At 42.7% G+C, this 27,623-nt stretch overlaps 1 long non-coding RNA gene across 1 annotated transcript; it reads left to right on the forward strand.

The window, feature by feature from the left end:
- On the forward strand, positions 1-26,639 carry LOC140214058 (uncharacterized). Its single transcript, XR_011890974.1, has 3 exons — positions 1-1,174; positions 2,989-13,062; positions 13,941-26,639. It is a non-coding gene; the product is annotated as an uncharacterized lncRNA (long non-coding RNA).
- Positions 26,640-27,623: the final 984 nt, after the last annotated feature.

Below are 27,623 nucleotides of genomic sequence, written 5' to 3' on the forward strand. Positions count from 1 at the left end.
TCCCGGTAAACATTGCAGTTACATAAGCTGCAGTTGCCGGGAAGCTTGAGAAGAAGTTGGGGATATCATAATGCTGTCGTCTTCTACTCTTAAAGGCGAAGTTTAAGCGTCCTCCAAATTTTGTTTCATACCCAGTGCAAAATAATATTGGAGATGAGCCAATGAAATAACAAGCAAATTTCACCGTGCTCGCAGCATACCGTCGTTGCCAGAGAGCCTGATGGATCAGAGTGTATGTCTGGTCACTCATGAACGCCAAAAGCATGAGAAGGCATTAGCATTGTAAAAGACATTGTTACGAAATAGCGGCCCAAGTCTTTACTGACTCCAGTACACCATTGTGGTCATACTTACAAGGCTGTACTGTGCTGATTGTGAATTGCAAAGGATCACTTACAAAGGTGGTTAATTTTTTTTGTTTAACATTTTGTTGAGCATTCTTGGAAGTTCTGGCCATAATTTCTTAATTAGTATATGATGTATAGTAGAAATGCGAGAGAGGCAAGTACGTCAGTTGGCAACTGCCAAGTGAGGTTGTTATTTGGTATCCTACATTATACAACTACCATGATCTATCACCTAGCCTGACAAAATTCTATTGCCACTCAGCATCGTACTCAAGTGCAGTTAAATCTTTGTGCAATTTAGTCACCTATGGAAGGAAATTTCATTCTTTGTCTCATGTTCAGTGCATAAAATATATGCATCTTTTGCAAGTTGTCGACACCATGGCAATTACTGCAGTCTATATTTAATCATTCACTAACACTGAGCAAACAAAGGAAGCCTTAGCCCTGAGCTAACACTTGAACAAAGGGCTTGTGATCCTCTTATCGAAATGTTGACTTCGCACTGAGGCTTCCCTTGTTAGCCCACCTTAATCAAGTTGTCTCCAACTTCCTGCGAGTCCCTTTATTTTTTTCTAAATTTTCATGTTTAATCATGTTACTTATGAAAATATTATTTAACTGTCGAATTACTCATTGCTCCTAGCCTTTGCATCTGCATCCACAAATGAATTGTGCTATAAAGCCTTTTGTATACTTTCTATGCAGTGAGGGATGATTCTTGGCCCCTACCAGCTATCCTCATAATAGCCATCGTGGTGGTCTTATCTTTATTATTCTGTGTCATTTCTTTGTGTGCCTGCTACCGTAGAAGACAACGTTTATGGGTAAGTTGGCGCAGCAGTGCACACTTTACAAATGCCGATTATTTTTTAAAATGTTCCCTCAATTGCAACCACTTGGAAGGTTCACCTTGAAGTGGCAACCGCACACCACTGTCTGTGGAACTTTCTCCTGCGCAACATGTTTTTAAATGTCCAGTAACAGGCTTCAGAGGCAGCCAGACTTTCCCGCACTGTGTCCCCCGTGCCCCTTTTCTTAACACTGGCGCTCGTGCTAGCTTGCCACTGACCGATAGCAGCATGGTCTCCTTAAGTTTGGAGTGCGTTGTGGGAGTACACCAGAGGCCTTGATCATGACAGTGATCCTCGCTGTCTTTTCCTTATTGTATCCCATTTCTCCATTACCACCTACTGTAACATTTTTGCAGCAGTAGCTGTATTGAGCTCGTTCTGCTCTCAACATATTGATGCATCCATCATATGCAGCATGCACCACAACACCAGCTACCTTACACAATCTGCATACTTGCTTCAGGTATCTCGTGGAAGTTGCTGTAAATGTTTCTACAATACTCATAACAATCTGAAAGCTCCAACAATATTGATAGAGAATTCTGGTGTAAGTGTGTTTCGATTCTGTGTTCAATGTCATGAACAATGTGATCACAGTTCCAAAGGGGCACCACGAGGTGACTCCAAGCTAATGGCAGTAAAAAGTGATCCTTAAGGACCCCTCTATTGATTTGGGCACTGTATACAGGCAAGCCCAGTGTCTAGGTCTGGCACTCATATTTACAAAGTATTGCACTGATGTGAGCAGCAAGAACAGCTAAATATTGGAAGGGAAGCATGCAGCACTACTTCTGCAGAGTAGCCACTCTCCTCTCTCTCTGCCAGCAGAAATGTCACTGCCATTGCCTCTGTGTCATACACGCCACTTGCAATGCGCAGACAGCCAGGAGTACTGTGAGGTTGGGGATTTTGGGGAAATTCATTGTTGGTAAAACTGCCAGTGGAAATGTGCGACACAGCAAGTAAAGAAGAGAGAGAGAAAAATAAATGGCATTGATGACATAAATGTTGCATGGGTGCCGACCAAGGCAATGGGAAAGAGCCACTGTTGTGGGGTTAGTGGTGCAACTCCTTGCACTAACACCTCACAACATTTCACTTGCCTCTATCTCTGCTATTAACAAACACTTTTTAATAGAATGCTTCCTGGATGGCTGCTTTCAACTTCCAGTGTGTACTATAACCAAAATTTCTGACAGCCTGGTTAGTGAGGAGCCCTCCGACATGAAAAAAAAAAAAGAATGTGGTAGCATTGTAGAAAAAGCATTTATACTATGTAGTGAACTGGAAAGGCATACTTACTATGCCTCAGACATATCTTGTTGAAAGCCATTATGAAAAAGAAAAACAACAACACTGTAATGCACCAATACAGCAGAGCCTCAATGCCACTATTAACAGCACAAGCTGTTTCTCTGCCTTGTTTCAAGCTATGCATATTGCTAACATCTACTAGGGTAATCATTGCCATAGGTCGAGGCAGTAAGCTACAAAAAACAATTCTTCAGAGAAAATAAGCAGAGGAGCAGCTCTTGTTGTTAAGTATGGTACTCAGGTTCTGTGTCAGTAGCACTTAATCATTTTATTTTTGTTGCTCTTTCCCTTCATCATCACCTATGGTTGCAATTCTTTATCTGCTCTTTCCTTTTGTCCCCTAACTGAATAACAAGCCAGAGTAGTCAGCAGCAAGCTGACCTTCTTGTCCTTTCTCTTTACAAACATCTTTTGTCAACAATCACAAAGCTTATTTTTAACACTATATTCAGCCGTCATGTCGTGCTTTGCAGGCAATGACACAATCCAGCCCATGTGTGCCACCATCATTGGGTACAGCTCCAATTCCAGGTCCAGTGATGTCAGGTGTAGCTTCCCATACCCACCCAGAAGTGCATCCTCTCATGCCGAGTGCACCCACATATCTGAGCACACCCGATACAGAACAGAGGGCCTTCCAAGAAGAGAGGAGTCCTCCCTACTCCAAGGATGGATTCTACTCTGATCATGTTTACCCACAGCCACCCAAAGCACCAGTGCCACCTGCACCACATCCACCCTTGCCTCCTTATAACCACTGTTGAAACTGGCATGACCTAAAGCTTTGTGGAAGCGATGGGCTTGCTACAGTGACTCAGAGGTTGTGCTACTCTGCTGTTGAGCTGGAAGTCGCAGGATTTCACCTTGATGGCGGGCACAGTGCAAAAAGGTTACTGTGGTCATTGCACTGTATCCCTACCACAGCCACTCATAGCTACAATGCTTGATTGATTGATGGATATTGTTTCTTGGCGCAAGGGCCAGCTACAATGCTATCTATAGTACATGAACCACTGCCGTGTTACGGAAACTGAAACAAAACGAAATGGTATGACCTAGGCTTTTGTGGAAGCAATAGATTTGCCATATGGTCCCTGTGTGAAAGACGCCCGCTGCCCGCTGACGCGCGTCCTGCAGGCCCTTTGATACAGCTTATCCAATACAATAGATTTGCCATAGTGGCTCAGAGCCTATGCAACTCTGCTGTTGTTCGGGAAGCCAGAGGATCACATCTCGTTATGGGCTCAAAGCGGAAATTTATGCTGGTGTGCTAAGGTGAAAAAAAAATCCCAGGTTTTCAAAATTAATCACGAGCTTCCTGCCATATGGCATGCCTAATAGTATAATAGCCCATGTTGCAGCTTTGAGACATGAAAATATAACAGGTAATTTCGCGCAGTGATAGACAACAATGACACTGGATAGTGGCTAATTATTCTATGCCCATCCAGTTGCTTTGGAAGTGCCTGAAATATTTGGAATTGTAGAAGGCATGAAAGGGCAGTTCTTATTACTGCACTGCTAACCAAAAATGCAAACCATATTCACTGCCTTAGGGAACAAATTCTATACCTGAACCTCTCTAAGTACCTCTCTGAGCCGCTTTCCTTCTACTAATGCCATACATTAGCACTTGTACATCGTTGTTGCTGCTCCTGCAGTATTATTGTCACTGCTGTATCGCTCTCTCTTCACTGCAGAGACAAGACATGAAGTTTGAGAGTTAGGGCTGCATTTTGGAATGATAACCTTAGAGGCCTTAAGTGTGTGCCTTAAGTAAGCTGCAGTGATGAAAGGATGTGCGGGTGTACTGGCTCTTCGTCACTGCTATCTTGACATACTGTATGGTTGCGTTGATTGATTGGGTGGCAGAAATATTACATCAAGAGATTGTCTTCGTAACAGTTAACTGTTGTGCTTAACCATGAACCACACAAAAATGAAACATTGTTTCAGAGTGTAGCCATTACTCTTCCATGGACAGAGGGGATGTTCTTCATTGAAGAGCTGAAAGACGTGGCAGCACCTGTGGAATGACTCACTTGCTACTCTGTATGGATAAGAGATTGGCGGTCTATGGGCACCAAGAGCATATGCATGCTTGTGCCTTTGCTATTGTCTAGTTGTAGCGTCATTTTTTGCAGCTGTTTCATGATTGTACTTCACAGTTAATTGCAGGCATAACAGTGAGATATGCAATTGTTTCCGAGCTTTGTTGCAAACATGTGTTGTACTTTCTCTGCTTCTCCACAGCAGTGTTACACAGCACGAAAGCCAGGCACATGCTTCCTATCGCCAACTGGTGTTGATTCCGAAAGAAGTGTACTGGTTAAATTGAGTCGATCCTCAAATGCTAGCTGCCAGAGGAAAGAGTCGGGAAACTGGCACACTCTCACTTTTAGAAATAAATTGTCACTGCGCGACACTACGCATGTGCCAAGCATCCATCTCAAAGCACTAGCTTTCATGATAGAAGTGCTAAGCTCATTACTCTTTATGTCGTGTGTTGTTTTGTGGCCCCAGTGGGTAGAACATTACGCCATTGTTGTGTGGGACCCTGGTTGAAATCTCGCCATTGGACGCATATGTTGTTTTATTGAGCGACAGCTTCTGTTAAACGCCTTGCTGAGCCTACCTGGCGAGATAGATGACACACTAAACCTTTCAAAGGTAGGCAAAGAAAGCTTTGCTTTAGGACAGTGTCTCACTCAATGTTGAGATGGCTGCCAATGGAGCTTGTTTCTGCTAAGTTGCAGTAAATTGACGTCACCTAAGTTAGCACAAAAGCTGTTGGCATGCAAAGGGTAGGAAAAAAACCACACTGGGGAACTCTGATGAGAAGACCCACCTGGGAAAACGTGGTTCATGCATAAATGCACTTTGCTTTTGTGGTCTAGAGCGCTTTGAAGATCCTGATTTGAGGCTTGTTCGTATAACTTCCAGGATAATTACAGAGCTGATTACAGAGGCGAGTTTGATGGCATCAAATATGTTCAAGCAGGAGTGCAGACATGCTGTCAGTGGCCCGCCTTAAGCCAGATTTGGCGAGGGTATTAAGGAGTGCAGCTTATGAAATGCCTCGGGCTTTGCCGGGTCCTTGCCTGCACTTAGGGGGGGGGAGAGGGTCCAGTATGAACTGTTAACACTTGGTTTTCATTGAAACTTTTCAATTGTCCTGTTTTTATTGCACTGAAATTGAGCATGAAAGTGCTGATGCTTTTACAGAACAGCTACTTGACAAGTATTAGCGAGTGAGGTTTAAAACATATTTGTTGTTTTTTGAGTACTGATTGGGTGCTTTTCCTTCAAACTGATGGGACCTGTACAAGCTGTAAGGTTGTTGCTCTGTTTAATATACATACATTTTTTATGACTTGTGTGTCCTGTAAACAATTGTCCCCAGCCACAAAAATCCTAGCTTTTGTAACGCTGCTTGCTGGACAAGTAGCTATGCTATTTTTAGAAGGAACAGATGAAAATTCAGACACCCTGAGGAAGAAACAACATAATTAGTTGTTTGGCTGTTTGACTTCCTTCCTATATGCACCTTGCTGTGAGCTGCTTTATTATTAATGTCTTTATTATTTCTTTCTTATGACATTTGGACTGGGGTGCTACATAACATTTGCTGTTTTTAATGTACAAAGTACGTTCCAAAACTAAGTTTCATCATTTTTTGAAAGAGAAGATGGTGCACCAGGTGAAACAAACATTCGCCATAAGAATCCACACCCGTTGCTGGTTCAGTGATGGAAGGCGCATCAGTGGAGGAGGAATGACGCATGTCCAGAGCACCGAAGAAGAGAGAGTAGCAGCAGACCAGCATGCCTGAGATTATTCGAGTACAAATCGTAGTGGCAGACAGACGTGTGCTAACAGCATGGTCAATGGAAGTGCGTGCTGTCGTCTGGTATGAATGGGCACGTAGGACCAGCGCATCTGTCATCCACGAATGCCTAACGATCGTGTATGGTAAAGAGGTCATGTCTCAGGCCTTGCATCGCAGGGAACCGAGTTTTACTGGGGTGGTTTCTTCAAACTGATTGCACGCTACGGTAAATGTCTCAACGTAGGTGGTGACTATGTGGTAAAATAGTGCAAAGTGTATAGTCCATGATGCCATGGTGTATTTTTTTTTTTTTTTTGTCAATAAATTTTACGTGTGAAAATAAATGACGAAACTTGCTTTTGGAACGTCCCTCATAGCTTTTTATAACGGTAACAAAAAAAGGGCTGCACCAAGTGCCAGTTTTGTATTTTGTGATGCAGTTATATTGACTTGAACATGGGCCAGATTTTACAAATGAAGGTTATGTTGCTGTGTCTGCTTGGTGCACATGAAATACTCATTCTGTTGTATTGATTACTACAAAACTGGGTGAAGCTAGCCTAATAAATCTATAGTACAAGCTTTGCCCAAAAAATTGTGCTGCACTTACCCTCGCTGCCTCCATGCTTTTAAAAAAAGTTCCAGAAATATCCCAATATTGAAAGAAGTTCATCTCTGCCGGCACATCCTGGGAATGAGCAAATGTAATTGGCTGGCCCGTATATACAAATATAAGTTGGACGGTGGTGCATTCTTAGGTTGTCGCAACCATACGAGTTCTGTATGATGCCTGTGTATTGCATGTGGCTGAGCTCGGTGATCTAATGTCATTTTTACCTACACTTGCTTTATCCGCAGCTTGCAATTGGCCCCCTGTGTACTGCTGGATGAAAGCAGAGGCATTGTTATATATTACAACCCTGCTAATAGATTCCATGCTGATACATTTTTATAGTTGTAAAGTGTCTGAAGCCCAGTCACCTTAGTGCTAACAATATGCTTGCACAATATGTTGACCAGCTACTAATATCCTCTTTCTTTGGCTCAAATTGAAAACGTAATGCAGTCACTTCAATGTATAAGGCTGCAAGAAAATAAGGCCATCACAATGTTTCAACACCTCATGTTCACATTTGTGAAGTGGCTGTCGTGCATCACCAAACCAAATTTTAGGTTTATAATTTGTATGAGTTTTTTGAGATCTGAAATCATAATTCTTCAGCCACATTAGTTAATAGAGTTTGACTTTTTCTTCTGGTGTGGCACATATAATTTAGATGGGCTGTGTGGTTGTCTCATAATAAGGGTGTTTCAGCATTTCATGTGCATTTGAATATGGAAATTCAAGTTGCAAATGAGCTAAAGCTTTGCCCTCCTAGATGTTGTGCATCGGCTTTGCAGCAAAGTGTATCTTGTCTATTATTTATTTATTTATTTATTTATTTAACATACTTTCAGAGCCCGAAGGCATTACAGAAAGGAGTGGGTGAACATAACAAAACATTTGTGCAATATACAAAGACAGATTCAACGTGGCGTTTCATGAATGCTGGTTTTGAAGGTGTCGGTATCCAGGATGGCTGCAACGGTGGCGGGAAGGTGGTTCCAATCTTTGCTTGTGCTAGGGATGAATGCATTACTACAAAGTTTAGTACGTGAAGACGGCACACCAACTTTGAAACTGTGGTCAGAGCGAGATGATATGTATGACGGTTGGGTGATAAGCTGTTCTTTCAACAAAGGGTTGTGGTGGTAGATTTTATGGAATAGCGAAAGGCGGAAGCATCTACGACGGAAAGAAAGTTCTGGCAAGTTAAGTGTTATCTTCATTGAGGTAACGCTAGCATGTCGGGAGTAGTTTGATAAGATGAAACGCGCTGCACGATTTTGAATGGCTTCTATGCTGTTTATGAGTGTAATGTTAGCCGGGTCCCAAATGGCGCATGCGTATTCTAGTTTGGAGCGAACTAATGTTTTGTAGAGAGTTAGTTTCAGTGACGATGGTGCGGATGAGAAGTTTCGGTGCAAATAGCCCAACATGCGATTGGCATTGCTACATATAATGTCGACATGCATGTGCCAGGAAAGGTTGCTGGTGATGTTTAGTCCAAGGTATTTGTACGACGAGACAACTGAGAGAGGGTTATTATTCAGGAAATATGTATGCAGTTTAGTAGTATTAGTACGCTGTGATACCCGCATGCATTTACATTAGCTTAAGTTAAGCTTCATAGACCACTTGTTACACCATAACAGAACGTTATTAATGTCGTCTTGGAGTTTACGAGAATCATTGAGGTCAGTAATTTTATGATATATAACGCAGTCATCAGCAAAAAGTCTAATAGTTGAAAATTTCACACAGGAAGCAAGATCATTAATATAGATTAGAAAAAGTAGAGGACCGAGAACCGACCCTTGTGGCACGCCTGACGTTACCGCGAGGGGCACAGACGACGAATTGTTAGCGATTACGTATTGTGTTCTATCAGCAAGAAAGTTTTTAATCCAGTCCAGTACTAGCGGGTCAATGTTAAGAAGACTAAGTTTATAGATTAGTAGGCTATGGGATACGGTATCGAAGGCTTTAGCAAAATCTATAAAGATACAATCGGTGTCAAATCCTAAGTCGGTGTTAGAAAAGAGGTCGTTAGTAAAGCAAGCTATTAGTACTTGCTTTAGGCATAAAAAAAAATTTCCAGCCCTTTGACATTTCCTCTAAGTCATGTTTTATGCATTGGATCACCTTGGCATGTGTATGTATGCTGCAGTGGCTGGTGCAACATTCATTTTGCAGACTAGGTTGTTTGTACAGAATTTCCATGCTACATCTCTTGTACATGCACACCGTGTAGTAATTTGTGAGCACCAGTTTCCGTGTAGGCCACTAAGAAGCCATTTGGAAAAGTGCCTGCTTGAGCTGTCCTTGTAAGGAACTTTGTGCCAGTGTAATGTAACCTCAGAAATGTTCCTTATACTGCAGGCTGCTCTGGCCTGCGAGTCTCGCTCACCACTTGTTATGGTGATTGTTATTGAACTCTTCCCACGGCATTTTATTTATAAACACCAAGTTTTTTAGCGAAGCTGCATTGGCACACATGTTGTTACATCAAGAAGGTTTGTTCACAGCCTCATAAAGAAATGAATCTCTCCTCGCGAAAATGTTGCTGTTTACTTTTGGACTTTTGTAAATGTGTGCTTCCGGTTTGCTAAGCAACAATGGTAGCTCAGCTTATGGTGGCATGCTTGACAATGGGACGTTTACCTAACTTTTTTTGCTGGGCTTTGTTTGGCACAGCATGATCGTTTTGGTGCTTAATAAAGTGAGCTTATTTTGCTGCTACCAGATTAAAATGTATACATTGTGGCCACAAAAGTCTAGGGATGTGGCTTCTAGCAAAAGGCAATGTGACTGTCAAATGAAGCCATTTTAAAGGAATTAAGACACCTGTATTAGGAAGGGGGAGAGTACTGTTCTGTCATTTGCAGCAGCTTTCCTGCAATCTGTTCACGGACCAAATGCTATCTCCATCAAACATGATTATTTATTATATCTAAACTTTTTCAGTGAAACAGTTTTCTTCCACTGACAATTCATGCTTACTATATGTGTTTGTCATACTTTCTGCACTGCTAACTTATTCAGTAGGCACTGTTCCTTGTTCCTACGTGCAGCTGAACAAATCTAACACCTGTTTTCAACATTTTGACACATTTTGTGTGTAACTTTAAAAAGAATTTGGATTTCACTGTGTGGAATGTCTATCAGTCTTTATTTTAATTAAAGTCCTGAACTGCCCTCAGCATATTAGTGCACTCTTTTTTTTTCACAAGTAAAAAAGTTTTGTTAGGATTTATAAATTAGTCTAAAACATTCAAAACTTCTATAGATAGCTAGAATAATGATGATGTGATGGACACATTAAAGAGTGACAAGAAAGGGTAAAAGTTTGGAACAACCACATTTTGTGTGTGGTCAGTGGGAAGAACATTACAACTGAGGCTTAGGGCATAAGACAAAATGGTCAGGCTACATGATGTGAAGAAACAACTATATACCCAACAGAAAATGAGGCTAGAATAAGAAAAGGTGGCAAGAGCATGAGATCCTCTCAAGGCCTTGCCTTGAGAGGATCCAAAATACAATGCAGCAATATGTTTTGAGCAGTGGGTGAGGAGAGGAGGGGTTCATGTGAGGGGGCAGAGGTCAGTGGCAGAGAGGAGAGTGGGCGGCAGGGAGTGGACATGTGGCGACACCGTGCATCAAGGTTATGTGGGGAAGTGCGTCGTAGGTCACGTGGTTGAAAGTAAAAGTGAAGGTAATGGTGGAATGGTTGTACCAGCAACACGGTGCATATACAGGCTTATGAAAGTGGCTTGTAAGTGCTTGTAATTTGAATTCCGGTTAAGTTGATGAAAAGAGACTGTAAATACAAGTTCCTGTAATATGAACAAGTATGTGGCACGTAAATAAGACTGCGAGTTGCATTGTTGAAGTGGGAGAAGCATTGTTTATGGGAGAAGTAAAGATGTGAAAAGAAGGCTAGAAAGAAGAATACATATGAAAGAGGAAGAAGAAAGAAGTAGATAGATAGGAGGAAAGAGGAGGGAGAAAGTTCACAGGGAGCTACAGATAGGACGATGAGCATTTCTCTTTTGTGTGTATTCAGCACAGTGCTCTTTCTCGTTTTCGTTGTGATCTGGTTTACTCCGTTGTTTGCCCTCTGTTGTAAACATGTATTTTTCTGATCCTAAATAGGAAAACTTGATTCCAATTTTGTCATGCGGATCGCACCATCTTTGAGCATGGGTGGTGCCCAAATTCAAGCCCCAGCGGCAGCTCCCTCTCAGGAACCGATCCTGAAGGATGTGCTTTTGCTGGCTGCATGCATATAGAGGCATTTGCAGAGAGTTAGAAAAAAGCTGAATTCTTCTCTCTAGTCACTGGGCACAGGACTTCTGAATTTACAGTGCGCACAATGTTTATACTTTAGGGCAGTTATAAGTTCAAATGAGAACATTTAGGACTGTACTGGAGGATGTATTTGCACATACTGCTCAAAACTAGGTTTGCAAATTGATGTACTTGGTTAACAACATTGGTTTTGTCCGTGACCAGTGACCAATTGGTGGCGGACAAAAAATCATATGAACCAACATAATCAGCGCGCTTGAAAGCAAAACGAGAGGATTCATTAATGCCATTGGAGGAGCTCTGCCTCAGGGCTGACACAGGGGCAGTTATCTTTAGTGGTGCATGAAAGTTATCAGGACTCACAAGGGAAATGTCAGAACGAGACACATCTATAACTTGAGCATTCGAGAGGCAAAGGTCTAAGATGTTGCCACAGGAATAGGTGATCAAGTTACTGAAGTGAACAGAAGGACAGAAATTCCGACAACAGGCTGCATTTGTTCTCTATCTAATGATTGTAATGAGAATATCTAAGCCTGTTCCAATCATATCCAGGTGTATTAAAATCACCAAGAAGGATTACTCTGTGTTACTCTACTTTCATTGGAAGAGATGACTTCATCAAACAAGACAGGAGAAATATTCGGCGGTACATAGAAAGTTCCGTTTAACAATTTTCCACAGTGCACTAGGCTGACTTTGAGCCAAATTGACTCCTGTGCACTTTCTATGTCGTTGCACCTAACACATCTCAGTGAACTGTCAACAGCAATCAGTACGCCATCACCTTTTTGTTTAAATCCACTGAAGTCCTGGTCACTGTGGAAGATGTTATAGTGTGGTGGAAAAAAAATCTGAAGAGGAAATTTCACTGCAGAGCTAAGTTCAGAAATAACAAAAATAGGAAAAAAAGACGACATGATATTGGAGAAAAATTAACATGCTTTGGTGCGAAGTCCGTGAGCGTTTTGGTAGAAGATGTACAAATTACGCACCACTTTGATCTTTGGGCACTATCTCAGAAGCGTGAAGCATGCCATCATGCAGCACCTCACAGAACGGCTTGAACAGGCATCCCAATGGCCACATTGATGGGTTGTTTTAAGGGAACACTAAAGGTTAATATTAAGTCAATTTGGACTGTTTAAATACCAACCCAGAAACCTCGAAACACTTGTTTCATGCGAAGAAGAGACTTATCTTAAGAGAAAGTGCATTCTGAAGCATCCGCGTACCTCAAATAGCCCGCCCTCCGATCGAGGAGTGGTGACGTCATGGTCTCATAGTGACGTTGTGCCGTCGGTGAGTAAAACGGCGCCCGCAGACGGGGCTACGGCTTTTCTGCGTAAAACACAAACGCGCGGCCAGAAACAGAGCCAAGACAGAGCCGACAGCAGTGCGAAAGTGGTACTATGGTGGCTAGCGGAAGGGAAAGCACGTGGCGATCAGCTGATTCTTTATTTTATGATGCCAACTTTGACGCTCGTTGCAATGGACGACCCTGACAACGACACATTGGCTCGCGATGCTGGGTTCGACTTCAGCGATTTAAGCACTGATGAACGTGACCTGCTGCTGAGGGCTTGCGCTGCCGGCGTCGTTGCGTACTACTATGACGGCAACTGTATGTCATGGCTGTACATATTCGCACATTCCTAGCTTTTCCTTCGTAAAAACCAAATGCCGCACTCACTGCCCCGTCTTCGACCTGCAGTTGTTCTTGCGCTTCGGAGAATGCAGGCAAGACCGACGGAGCAGCGCTACGGGAAAGCATTGCTTTGAAAGGCACTCAACAGGACTTCAGTAAGTCGGCGTTGAACTCGTAATCTTCTGGACGAAAGTGCAGCGAGCACACTATGCGATTTTTCAGCTCTTTGCCAACGTGCTGTTGCAGAGGTACGGCACTTAACCACTTCAAACGGAGAGGTTCACTCATTGGCACACAGTGATAAGTAACGTTGGATTCGCCGCTGCAACCGCCCTTGGCCAAGTTCCGCGAACCGTTCGCGCATCCCACGATATCACATGGACGTGGTATTCTCGCTGCTTGTTCCAAATGCAAGTTTTGCGAGCCAGCAGAACCAGCGCAGCACGATGCAATAACGAAACAACTGAAACTCCAAAACGCGCGCGACGCAGAGTCGAGCGAAAACGATATCTTTCGACCACCCATACTACTGTATAAAGGGTAATGTCAAAATGTTATTTTTTCTTAGAATCGAACAGAAGTAGACAAGTAGCATATTCTCCCGTCCTATAACCTAATGAAGTGATCTTTTTAATACGAGTATTTGAGTACTAGTGACATAAATTACGATGAGCAGTGCCTTCGTCATCGGGCTAGTACCGGAATGTCGCTGGGGGGTCTCAAATCGTGTCATGCATTTAGCTCAATTTCTCGGTTACTAAAGCTCTATTCGCGATTATATCGACGCCTTAGACGTTCTAGAGCATTGCTTTATAACTTTAACTTGACTTCATAGTAACCTTTAGTGTCCCTTTAAGGGCTTCGTTATCGATGGCGTCATCAGTGCAGACATGAAATGAGGCATACAAATTATGCCTTGTCTTGAAGCGTTATTATTAATTATCATTATTATTGCCTTTTATGTAATTGTAACTTTCACCTATGGCACAGCTCATTTTATAACCACAATGACACATTGAATGTTGCTTCACAGGGGATGCTGCAGCCAAGTCCCTGCACGACAGCACCTTGTGCTCCGATAACATCAGGGGCAATGAACCACAGCCAGCCAGAAATGCGCGCTCTCCTACCGGATGCAATTACACATTCAGCCTTGCCAAATCCACAACAGCTGCCTGAGCACCATCCAGAGGTTGGGTTCAACATTAACAACAAGGGCATACCTCTGTCACAGCCATCTGCAGCACCAATGCCATTAGCGCCCCTTGAATCGCCACCTCCATATGGAAACTGAACACTCTAGCCTCAGCAAATCATTCACGGAAGGGGGAAAAAAAAGACTAAGGCAGTGGATGGTGCTGTAACATCGAGCAGTGCATTATTGCTTGCATTGCTATTTTCGCCGCTTCTGCAGTTTTGTTGGGCCAAGAAGTAATACTAGGGCAGGGAAAATGCCGGCATTGTGCAAAGCTACGCTGCAATCCAGTGCTCTCACACACACGAGCACACATGTGTGCGTGCACATACATGCACACAACTGAGCGCACAGGCAAAGTGCGTGTATTATAAGAACTGCCTTATCTGGACAAGTGTTTAGTAACAAACATTCAATTTCAGCAGATGGACTGCTTTATGTATTTTCTTATAAAATTGTCTTGATGGAGTAAGGTTATTTCAGAAAAATGTTCAAATTATTTCAAAGCATTGTTTTTAGTGACATCTTTGGAGCCTCGTGATCAGATCGTGGTTTTGGCACATAGACCTCAGAATCTAATTAAAAAAAACTTTTTCCACACACATCAGTGAAACTGATTAAATGATACCATCTAATTGCGCAGGAGATAACATGCGAGTTGTGCTTCAGAGAAATAGCAGAAATGGTTGTATAAGGTGCATTCACAAATTTACACAACATTTGCAGTTTTTAAGGAGTCAGTTAAACCACATGCACTTTTGTGCTGTGTGACGTCTTCTTTAAAACTGTGCAAGATGTCATGCACATGGGATAGCACAACCAACTGGCTCTCGTCTGTAGTGTCGCATTTATGGGGATTGTCCTATTGTGAAAACAAGCTTAATCAGCCTTATAGCTGCAGCCGACAGCAGAGTTCTTGAGTTACCAGTAACCAACAAACATCCGACCTGTATTCTAAAGATGCACTGCTCAGCCTATGGGCAAGTTTTATTCAGGGCATTAAAAAAGCTATGTTTGTGATGCCTCTCTTGATTAATTTTGAATCTGCCTAGTTGTAAGGCAAATTGGTTTTCTGCTTCTAAGCTCCTACATCCAACTTGAATGATTACAGGAAAGGGAACAGGTTCAAGTAAAAAAATCGTAAGGTGTTATCAGAATCCATTAATGTGCAATTAACACAATTCATTGAGTTATAGAAGTGACTACAATATCAGATAGATTCTGAAAGATGTAAGAATCACAGTTAACTAGTATTAAAGGTCACTTACAATCAAACGCACCTTAATAAATACTGATTTATTAAGCCTACAGGATGAAATCTTGATAGTCGATATAATATCACTGAGGGTGTGGTCCAGATAGGAATTCTAGTCTTGCACTAATTTGGTAGATTATCAACAGCTTGTTTTACTTAACCCCTTAGCCATTTTGCTTTATTAAGAAATTTCTTACCCAGAATGCTTGATTTCTTATTGCTGATTGTGAATACCTTTGTTGTAAAAAGTAGGGTTTTCAGGGAGAAAAAGGTAACTGAGGAGTCATAGAATAAATAAATGTAGGTTACTGAATTTTATTCTACGCCATAGTATAAATGCACCAACCACCTGCTTGTAATCAACAATAGTTATGGAACAAATATATACAGAATTGTTTTGTCTTGGTGACAGCAGCTGCGCAAGCTAACATTGCGTTATTTGGCTAAGGGAGTTTTGGCAGCCTGTACTACAGCTAAAAACAAGGGATTACGCAGAGTCGCTTTCTCATTTGTTTCAACGACCATCATCAAAACCAGCTCATCATCTATAAAACCCCCAATATAGTCAAACAATTGACCTGGCGAGCTTACAATAACTTTCTTACAGGGTACAGGAAAAGAAGGAAACAGCGGAGGCTTCATCGGAATGCTGTTCTTGTTGATTTTAGTCCACAGACATGCACTTGCAAGGCCGTCCTGTGAGCTTTCCTCTTTGTCTTATTCGTCCAAGGAGCTTTGAAATTCAGTAATAATCACGTTTGTCTTCACTTCCTGAAACAATGTACACCTCAATGCCTGAACCATCATCGTCGGGAAAAAACAAACAAATGCCTATTTTTCTGAAAGACAGGTCGGCGACACACGCCTAGCCTCTGTTGGACGCCATATTGGAAATGCTAGTTTCCACATGAAAAACATGCTCGAGGTGTAGAAGAAGAGAAATCACCAGGCATATACTGCCATCTGCCGACCGAAACATAAATTAAGCTGCGGACGAGTGTCTCTCATCCAAAATGCTCAAGGAGGGAGCAAGAACCGCAAGGACGAGCTGCACTCATCCTAAATACTTTGGGGACATGAGGGCTTGGATGAGCACGGCTTGTCTAGAACGGTTATGGGTTTGATGCCACCTCTGCCGTTGTTTGCTTCTTTTTCACTTGTGCTCACTTGTGGGTGCTTTCGTTTGGAAAACTTTTGTGAAAGCACTTTGAGTTCCTGCTTCCAGTTCTTGCTTGACAAACACTTTCACTTGTGATTGCTTTTATTCCATGAGCTTTTGTGGAAACAGCTGTAAATGTTTTCACTGGAAACGACACTGCCTGTTGAACCTGTTGTAAAGCAGTAAACAGTGCAAATTTTCTGTAGGTAATTCTTTCCTTGGGGCAAGCAGCCCACTTAAATTTTCAGGTGTTCAATCTAGTCGTTTGTGATGAAATACTCAGTTCTTATTTAAAAATTTAAGCCTTAATGGAGGGGAATGAGGTGTGCACCAATGATCTTTGTTCTAAAGCACATCATTGCAATTCAATATATTTTGTCTGTAAGAGTGGAAACAGTCCACAATAATTTGACAGAACTCTTTAGTTGATCTGACATGCTGTCTACTCAGTACATGTTAATATAACGTTGCACCATACAATATAAGCGGCGTTGCTTTTACTCTAACCTTCTCATAACGAAATTGAAGGGTAGCCGAAATTACATCGTTATATTCGTTACTTTGTTATATCTGTTATTGCCATTTACTGCAGTATACGCTCAATTGAGTGCACAACTGTAAACATGGAAATAAGAAGACGGCTTTGCAGCCCAGGGAACCGCTACACGGCCAGGCATACGATGAAATTTGAATAAAACAACAAAAGAATCTTTGGCGTGTGCAAGACGCGACTTAGCAGCTGACGCGACAGCCTTTACATATCTGCTTTCCACTTGGCTCGTCACGGTCGAGCCGCACATGGCACACAACACAGCACGCTGCTGTGTGATCGAGAAGGCAAGCGAACTTTGCCTCCCTGGCTTGGCTCAGCCGGCTCGTGGCCTGCGAGATCGCACTGATGCAATGCAATCCCGGAGGCCATGCCCAGCTGCCAGCCCGCACGGTGCGCTGCAGTGTGCGGGGGAAGTGAATGCACGGCCTGGGGGCGTTACCCCCGAGATTGCGCCGGAGAGATCCCTGAGGCCAGGCTCAGCTGTGGCTGCTTGCGCGACGTGCCATAGAGAGAGAGAGAAGTGAATGCACTAATCTTTCGCACCAACGCGCTAGCCGCGCAGCATGGCGCGACCATTGACCTCGACTCGCACTTGAGCACAGGGTTGCGCCTGACCCCCGAGATTGCGCCGGGGAGGTCTTGGTTTACTCATAATGGCAAAGCCTCTAGCGCGATTCAAGAAGACAGGGATGTGACAGAGATACGGGACAGCGCTAACTTTCGACTGACGTTTATTGAAACACAGAGGCAGATATATAGTGAAGCGGGCAGGTGGAAAGATACAAAAGATACAAGAACACAAAAGATAAATCAAACTCTATGCATACGCACGCCATTACCATCCAGGAACGCGATTTCCTTGTCAGAAAGAGTAACTGAACGTTTACGAACACAGTCTGCTCCCTTTTTTGAATCAGCCGGGCTTCGAATATTTCACGCATGCAGTGGTCCTTGCTTCTGGCCTCCACTGTCCATGCGTCGAACATTGCACGTTTTGCTGGAACAATCATGGCAACGTTCAGAAAGGTTCCCGTCCCTAGGTCTTGCCACATTTCGCTTATGTTCTGCAAGCCTTTCACTGAGGCATCTCCCAGTTTGCCCTATGTATACCGGGCCACAAGTTAATGGAATACGGTAAACCACCCCTTACGAGCACTCCACGAACTTATTTCTATGCTTCACTTTACATCCCCTTGATAGTTTGGGAAAAGGGTCTGTCAACTTACACAACTGTGATAGCTTGTCTGGGGCAAAGAACGTCAACTTCACATTGGCCTTATTGGCAACCCCCTTCAGCCTATGGGAGATACCGTGCATGTATGGAATCACCGCCATCTTTTTCTTTCTGGTGGATTGTTCGCCGCAGCTCTTCTTGCACTTCTCCACCAAGCCTTCCGCCACAGAAACAAGTACATCTTTGAGATAACCAGCCGCAGAAAGCCGACTGGCTTGCTCGCTCATGCTGACGGGTATCGGGACAGGACATGACTTTTCATGGCGTTGGTGAAGCACATGTTTCCAATTGCCCGTTTAACAAGCTTCGACTGGGAAGATGAATACAAAAGGTGTGGTTTGTTAGCCCTAGGGTGGTAATACCAGCTTATGTGGGTTTCTGCGGAAATTAACATTGAATCTAAATATTGCAATTTGTTGTTAGCCCGTAGTTCAGGGGTCAAATCAAGTGGCTTAAAAAGGTACCTAAAAGGTCTTAAAAAGGATGTAAGGTCCTGACCAATGCTAGCTATGCTGTTGTCTATTAAAATTTAAAAAATCATCAACAAATATGAAAACCTTTAAAACCTTCAAATCTTGTAGACGGGGGCTACCGTCCTGTCACGTTGAGCTAAAAACAAATCACTAAGAACCGGTGCTGTGTGCAAAACCCTATGCAGACACCACATTTCTGTAGATACACACCATAATTACATTCTGCATAGGTGGAGTTTAGATAAATAATGTAAATGTTCCATGAACCCTGCTACTGATGTACCAGCAGCATTCTGAAACGCGATAGGCCCAAAGCAATCGATGCTGTCTTCCACACAAGCAAGCAACTGGTGATGAGGGAGCGAATAGTACAGACCTTTTACGTCTACAGACATGGCAGTCATGAGCTTGTCGGAATTATCTGCTAAAAATTCTACAACCTTTTCAGAATTCTTTAGCACAAACGAATCGTCGATTTCCAAGAGATTTAATTTTTTTTTCAGAAGACCGGCAACAGTCTTCTGCCAGGAATCACACTGAGAAATGATTACCCTTAGAGGGCATCCCACTTTGTGAGATTTTGCGGAAAACAATACCTGCAAACTGTTTCTTTCACTATTATCTACATGCTTAGCTAGATGGTCAAGGTTTAGGCTATTGCACAGCTTTGTTTTTGTCTTCACCTTAGATAATGCAACTTTCCGCTGCTTCTTGTACAGAGACGTGATAGCATCCCTTGCCTTGCTGATAAAGTGCCCTTCAGGTAAAATGACAAATCCCCTCTCTTTGTCTGCGAGAATAACACAAAGGCAATTTTTGCGCAGATATTGTCACCTTGCGTATAGGCAGTTTGGACACGTTGGGCTTCTTGTGGTGCAGCACATCCACGCCATCAGAAATGCAGGCGGCCCTTTCACCCACCGCTGCACGTCCGGACACTCGCCACACATAAGACAGCAGTTGCGGAGCACTTCGTTTCAAAAGCATACTTGGGGCCTAGGCGCAGAACCCCTTGCACGTCATTCGGAAGAGCATCCCCGCTGATTGTCCGGATCTCTCGCGGATATTCTCTTGGCTTCCAAAGAAGGCTGGCTCTCATTATGATGAACGTGGCTTGCCACAAAAATCGAAGCATGGCTGATTCGAAAAAAGGGAGCAGACTGTGTTAGTACACCTTCAGTAAATCTTTCTGACAAGGAAATTGCGTTCATTTTTCTGACAACGAAATCGCGTTCCTGGACGGTAATGCCGTGTGCATGCGTAGAGTGTGATTTGTCTTTTGTATTTTTGTATCTTTTGTTTCTTTCCACCTGCCTGCTTCACTATATATCTGCCTCCATGTTTAAATAAACGTCAGTTAAAAGTTAACGCTGTCCTGTGTCTCTGTCATTTTCCTGTCTTTTTGAATTGCGCTAAAGGCTTTGCCGTTATGAGCAAACCGTATCAACTAGCCCAAGAATCGGCCTTGTTGAGATCTTGGTGTCTACGCTCAGCTGCGCCTGACTGCACGGCGCGCTACGCAGAAGTGAATGCGCTAACCTTTCACACTTCCACGCGTTGCCGCACAGCGGGGCGTGGCTCCCACAGCCAGGCATGCGCAAGAGAGAGAAGTCGGTGTAGAAGTGCAATAGTGAGCTGCTGCTAGTGCGTGGATGGGCAGTATGGTGGGCAGTTGCGCGCAGCATTGAGAAAGACCAGTATTGCTCGACGATGTATTCGGCGCAGGGAAGCGGGAGTTTTGAACTGCCACAGCGAACGAGTGCCGAACCCCACGGAAAGCGATGTACTCGGCGGGCAACAGTGCGATATTTTTGGGTTTCGGAGGCGAATATAGTTCGTTATATCCACTGGCAGAACAATTTCATTTCGTTATAACGAGATTTTATATACATGGATCTCTATGGGGATTTCCAGGGGGATATTTATTACTTCGGTATACTCATTATTATGCTATATCCAGTTTCGTTATAACGAGGTTCGAGTGTATTTCCAGCAGTTATTGGGCTTCCGAGATTTCAAGCTATTTGTTAATAATTTTGATGCTACCTAATGTGTTCTGTACCCTTTTACCTTAATTACATTGAGCAAGCTACTGCATATGCACACGCCAATGAAATAGCCAGAAACTCAAGATAGCTAGCTTACCTGCTTACCTTAATAGAACAGCCTTTAAGGATATTTAAGTGAGCAAAACCACTTTGATGTACCAACTACATTGCACCGTGCAGGGATTAGTTACATAGCAGACAACTTAACGAGCAGGAGTCAGTGCCCAATCATCGCAGTGTCCTGCTCCCATGTGAACCCCTTCTGTGTCATGGTGTCATAGCACATATACAACTCGTGGGAAACAAAACCAAAACTGGTTTGTAGAAGAGCTGTCATTGTAAAATATTTAGGGTGCTCCGAGTCTTGGCAGTGCTATTTTTTCTGGGTATTTGAGGTACAGGATCTTCACTTACTGCAAAAAATGAAGTCAAAAAGGAAATGTCAGTACTCCTATAGTCCTGGTTGATTCAGAGAACTGTCAAAAACTTGCTTGGCCTGCCATGTTTGAATATGCTTATTACAAATAAGACTCAACTAATTCAAACTTTTTGGCTTTCTGGAGCAATGCAGCGCAGCTATAAACTGCTGATAATAGAGCAATCATAAGGCATGAATAGTCAACACAGGCCCCTGTTTTTGTTCAGGCTGCTGTGTATGTTGTTGGGTGCCACTATGAGATGACGCTGCTGACTCATACCTATTCTCTTTGTACATGTGTTCAAATGCGATGGGATATGTGTCTATGTATTCATGTAGCACTCAATATTCTGCTGTGAACCATATTTTATTTAACTTCAGATAATTTCGAACTTCTGATAGATCAAATGAAAATATGTGATCCCCGAGACTTTAGATGGAAGCCGACTACATCCACGTGTTGGATGTAGTCTATATCCATGCACTGACCAATCACTGCGGCTCCCACAACATTGCCATCTTTGAACTCTGTCAACTGGCAAACTAAATGACATACTAAGTTTGTGTTAGGAGCTATATATTTGTTATTGTATAACTCTATTTTCACTCTGTACGCACATAAGAAATCCCATTACATTCTGTTCCCACAATGATTCCCCATGCTGTCTGCTTGATAAGTGCTCTTACAGCACGAGTCACTGCAGACCACCATTGCTGCTTGTGAATTTCTGTGATATGTAAAGTGATGTGAAATTTAAAATTTTTGGATACTACTACGTGCAAAAGTTGCATAACCTTGGATCGTTATGGCATATGTATATATGTTGCTGAGTTGCAGTTGCTGTGTTGTATAGTTAGTCACTTCGTATAATTGACCTCTAGAGAAGTGCTGCGAGTGCAATATGCAAACTGCAAGTTTTATTTCTGGCTGCATCTGCTTGCATTCCTGCATTGTGTGTGCCTTTGCCATTTCGGAGTTTATAGATTTTGCTAATTCTGTGTACAGTATGCTTCTGTAAAAGTATTGATAATTCGTGAGTGTGTTACTTAAGTGAATATCAGATGTGTCCATTTCAGCTCCAGACTGCACCAACTGTTGGTGCATGTGGATACATGTTTTTGTACTTGTTGAGCTGAACTTTGTACATGTGCATCTTTGATACAGTGTTAATCTGTATGTGTGATTTTAGAGAAGTGTTACAGGTATAATGGGGATATTAGTACGAGGCGAGTTGGCTTTAACTCCTACTTCAACAGCTCTTGACCTCTGGAGCCACATACGTGATCCGCTTGTGGTTCTTATTGTGCTTCTGCATTTCGTGGTCTACAGTGTGAATGCAGGAAGGCGACGTGGGGATAGTGGTTGCCATGAATATCACGATGGGCAGCTGGCCTCAGTGTGAGTAGATGAGGTAGCTCGGTTAAAAAAGAAATATGATGGAAAAAAGCAGAAAGGGTGAGGGAATAGGCAAGCACTAAGGAGCACTAAATTTAGGGTCTAAAGAGAGAAAAACTAAACTTATTTTCGTTAATCTTGGGGACACTGGGTTTGAATATTCGAAGATAAGATGAAGCTAAAAGTTTCAGCTTTAGAATTTCACGCCGAAATCTCGGCGATGGTATGTCAGTCTGGCGTGACGGATTTCAAAGCATATTCTCGGAATTGGGCTGCGTGGGCTCACTGAAAGTTCCCAAAACTTGCCAAGTTCAATCTTTCACTCTTTTAGAATACAATGCCCATTTTTTCGACATGCAGTTAGCCAGACCCTTGCGGGCGGCGTAAAAATCCATGACGTCAAGGCAAGCTGGTGCAGCAACTTCAAGACGGCGGCGCTGTCTTGTGATATTTATTTTATTGTGATAGCAATTATGTGGACATACGAAACGAATTTTTGTCATTGGCGCCGCCGTGAGGTTCCGTATATGCTTAGGTATGTGTATGCTATATGCTATGCCATGCAATATGACATGCGGTATATGCTGATTATATTGTCACACCATTCTATCACTAAATTTGCTCATATCAGGTCTTACACTCTTCACAAGATTATTCCCCAGAATTTTGAGAACGGTAGCCCACAAACAAATGTCGTGAAACGAAACAGTGACAGCACATGCCTTTTATCTTAAATCTTTTAAGACTTAAATATTAAAATTGCGAACCAATGACGTAATTGAAACCTTAAAATGGTCTAATTTTATTGCAATGGCTGTGCGCTAACTACCTCAAGGGCCCAGGATAGACGTTTGAAACATACCCGATACGTAAAAGTGGCGGTAAAATTGCTAAGAAAGACACTGACTTTAATTCATAAACATAAATGAAACTGTCCGATGGCAGGATTCAAACAGGATACCTATCACAACAGCTTGTTTTTACTTAGGCAACTTACGTTTACTTCATTTAGTTCATCAAATGTAGCTTCATTGTAGCTTTATCATCATAGCTTCAATTCATTCAGCTACGAGCCTTACACTTCGTGTAGTATTCTAACACGTCGCTATCGCGTTCATTGTTTTGCCCTTATGGCGAAACTGTGATATATTTGTTTTTTTTTCTTGCATACCAAGCCTCTTCTCGTGGCATGAGGTTTTTTTTTTTTATTGTAGAAGGGTAATTTACTAATACAGGTGAAATCATTTCTCTTTAGTATCCCTTTGTCGTCAACACTAAATCAATTTACACCGCTCGACTATTCTTTCAAAAATGTGGCTTGCACAAAAGAAACAATGAAAAGTGGCAATAAATCAATTTATAATCGTGTGGTATTGGTTGAAGACGCTGCCTTCATTTATTTGGTGGAAATGCGTTGACTACTAGCGCAGAAAATGAAGGCCCTAGTTTCACGTTTTGTGCTGCAGTGCCGATACGTCGGTGTTATGTCACGGATTTCAAGCTGTGTGCGTACGTTTGGTGCCGTTTCGGTGCAGAGAAAATTCTCGAAGCTTGAGTCTTAGCAATGTAATGCAATAATTTATTTACAAAGTGCTAATTAGTCCAGCGCAGAAGCTCTTAATATCCCGACGTCGCTTATAGTACGGGAACTTCGAGATGGTGCTGGCCACTTGTCTTCCAAGCTTGTGTCTTTCCTAGCGTACCATCTCTCTGTTTGCGGTGGGACGTTTATAAGCAAACACAAGCGTAATTTATGAATGTAGATCAATTTATTTTATTTCTTTTGTTCCTTGTGTTGTGTCTATTGTGTTTAGTTTTATTGTTCCTTTAAAACAATAAACATAAAGACCGAAAAATTTTAAATTTAGGGCTGAAGCACCTCTGGTATGCCATTTTGACGTCACAGATCTCGAACGCTTTTTCTTTCACCTATTTGGGCCATTTTGGCACGCCATACATTCTATTAACTTGCTAGGTTGAGTGTTTGGTTTCTTTAGAAGTACATGAAATGTAGTCCATGTTTACACATATATTCAGCGTGGGCAATATAGGGCTTCTTTGTATTGCTAATAGGCTGCAAGGGCAAATTAAGTTGGCCATGCATTGACGGGGTACGTTGCACTTTGGACACAGTGGTGATCTTGTCCGTTTAATTTTAAATAAATATTCGGTATTGCTGGCATTGAGCTGCAATCTTACGATTGAGTGGCCTTCTACGACACTTACTTGAACCACGGGCTAGCGCTGCACGTGCGTTCTGCACAATGAAGGGATGTTTAACCTTCGTAGAAGACAGGTGTTAACAAGATAGTTTAATTAGTGTGAATGTTGCGCGTTGGGGCGTGTTTTGAGTACGTTGTGTGTCTGCTGTGACGTACAATCAGCAGCAAATGTTTATGGGATTAGGTTTCCCCTGCAAATGGGAATTCCTGCACTGTAAGGCATGACACGTCTAATTTAATGAATCGCTGTGTAGGTGGCGAAGGCTATCCTGGAACATTTAATTTGGGGCTGTGTGACCACGCTTCGCCAAAATTCAGTTTCTCGGCAGATCCTGCGTCCCGGAAACATTTGCTGTTGACGGTACACTGTGCGTATGATTTCATTTCTCATCATTCCAGCCTCTGCTGCCAGGCAAAGTGCTCCAGGATTCATTAAAGGGGACACCAACTTAAGATATCAAGCCGAGTTATGTTGATCGATTATTCGACTAGAAGACTATCTTCCCTTTCTGTGTGCCAATATGTGTGACTTTGTTCTGTAGAAAATTGTCACCAAAGGTCGTGCTGCTGTGCCATGATTTGAACCGCCCACGCCGAAACAGACGAGTTGACGTAATCACCAAGCTCTGACGTGAGGTATCTTTGAACGCGATTTTCTTCATCCGTATGTTTTTGGAATCGGCCACTGTTGACGTCACATGAAATGGTGCCGCTGCGATTTTCCATTTTCATAATTTTCTCGCTTACGAAAGCTTTGTTCTTGCTACGAACGATGATTTCTTTATTGCCGAATATACACAGATCTATCCAGCTGTCAAAGCTTATGAGGTCATGGTGATTTATGCAGAATTAAATTAATCTGCAGAATAGTAAAGGAATGTTTAACAGTCTCGGAAGGGAACAGCAGTTTACGATAGGTAGCGAGGCACTGGAAGTGGTAAGGGAATACATCTATTTAGGACAGGTATAGTGACTGCTGATCCGGATCATGAGAGTGAAATAATCAGAAGAATAAGAATGGGCTGGGGTGCGTTTGGCAGGCATTCTGAGATCATGAACAGCAGATTGCCATTATCCCTCAAGAGAAAAGTTTATAACAGATGTGTCTTACCAGTACTCACGTACGGGGCAGAAACCTGGAGGCTTACGAAAAGGGTTCTACTTAAATTGAGGACGACGCAACGGGCTATGGAAAGGAGAATGATAGGTGTAATATTAAGGGATAAGAAAAGAGCAGATTGGGTGAGGGAACAAACGCGCGTTAATTACATCTTAGTTGAAATCAAGAAAAAGAAATGGGCATGGGCAGGACATGTAATGAGGAGGGAAGATAACCGATGGTCATTAAGGGTTACGGACTGGATTCCGAGGGAAGGGAAGCGTAGCAGGGGGCGACAGAAAGTTAGGTGGGCAGATGAGATTAGAAAGTTTGGAGGGTCAACATGGCCACGATTAGCACATGACCGGGGCAGTTGGAGAAGTATGGGAGAGGCCTTTGCCCTGCAGTGAGCGTAACCAGGCTGATGATGATGATGATGACTATACAGTAAGCAACATTTTTATTGCCCTGTTTATGTTCAGGCTTTTAAGACAAGTGTGTATGTGTCAGTGCTTTTACCTGTGCCTTTTTTTACACTGTGATATGTCAAGACTTTTGCATCACCATCTCGGTTGACTCTTACACAATGTACCTGTGTTCATCAAACTGTGCATGCCGACCTGTACACCGGTATCTCAGTTGTTCCCGAATGATCAATAAAGATAATTTACCATTACGTACTATCATTCTTTGTGAGTGTTTTCATAGCTTTGTAGGTGCCTCAACCTATGCTGAATGAGCATTAGATGCATGACCATGAGATAGTTGGTCACCTAAGCAACATTTGAAGTTGACTACCATACTGCAAGATAAATACCACTTGTCTTTCACATCCAAGAGGAAGGGAGAGGGTAGTGTTAGCTCAGGGTGGGAGTAATCTTTTGCTGTGTACATCACAACTGACTTGCCTAATGCAGGCACCTGAACAATTCCACAGCAAGAGAGATGCCACCAGCACTTGGTACTGCTATTTCACTGTGCGTATAGGAAACCTAGTGGCCTCGTAAAATGTGGAAAGCTAAAAAACCAGTATACAGCTTGGAATACCATGATGCTAAGTGAACAACTGCATCACGTGTTGCTCTGTGTGCCAGATTTTCAAAGTGTGCATGAGTGTCAATTATTCTGGGTTGTTTGTACGTAGTATCTTTTGTACTAGCGCTTTTTATTTTCAGAATTTAAACTTGCCATAAGGTATCACTGGCAGATGTTGCTATGTTGGTGCTGTAGTGTAATTGTGGGAGGGTGTGTAATGTACACTGTGATTCAACCTGAAGTGCACTCAAATGCCTTCGTATCAAAGCAATTGGGACCTCCAAAATCCTTTGTCATGCAGGTCACGTTATTGTAAAGATTGTGTACCATACTATGCTCAGTAAAAAAAAAAATATAAGAATAATTCAAGAGATGCCTATAGTCGGTGACAATTTAAGAATTACAGATGTGCTCCATCCACAAAAACACACCATACCTTCACCTCATCTCTGAAAAAGAGCTGAGCCAGCTGGAGTTTGCTCACAGCTTAATGACATTGCTCTGCTAAAGTAAATGCCAGGCTAATTGCAAAATACGGCCACGGCGGCCGCATTTCGATGGGGGCGAAATGCGAAAACACCCGTGTACTTAGATTTAGGTGCACATTAAAGAACCCCAGGTGGTTGAAA

The sequence above is a fragment of the Dermacentor andersoni genome, chromosome 11 (genome assembly GCF_023375885.2).
Source record: "Dermacentor andersoni chromosome 11, qqDerAnde1_hic_scaffold, whole genome shotgun sequence".
NCBI classification, from domain to species: Eukaryota; Metazoa; Arthropoda; class Arachnida; order Ixodida; family Ixodidae; genus Dermacentor; species Dermacentor andersoni.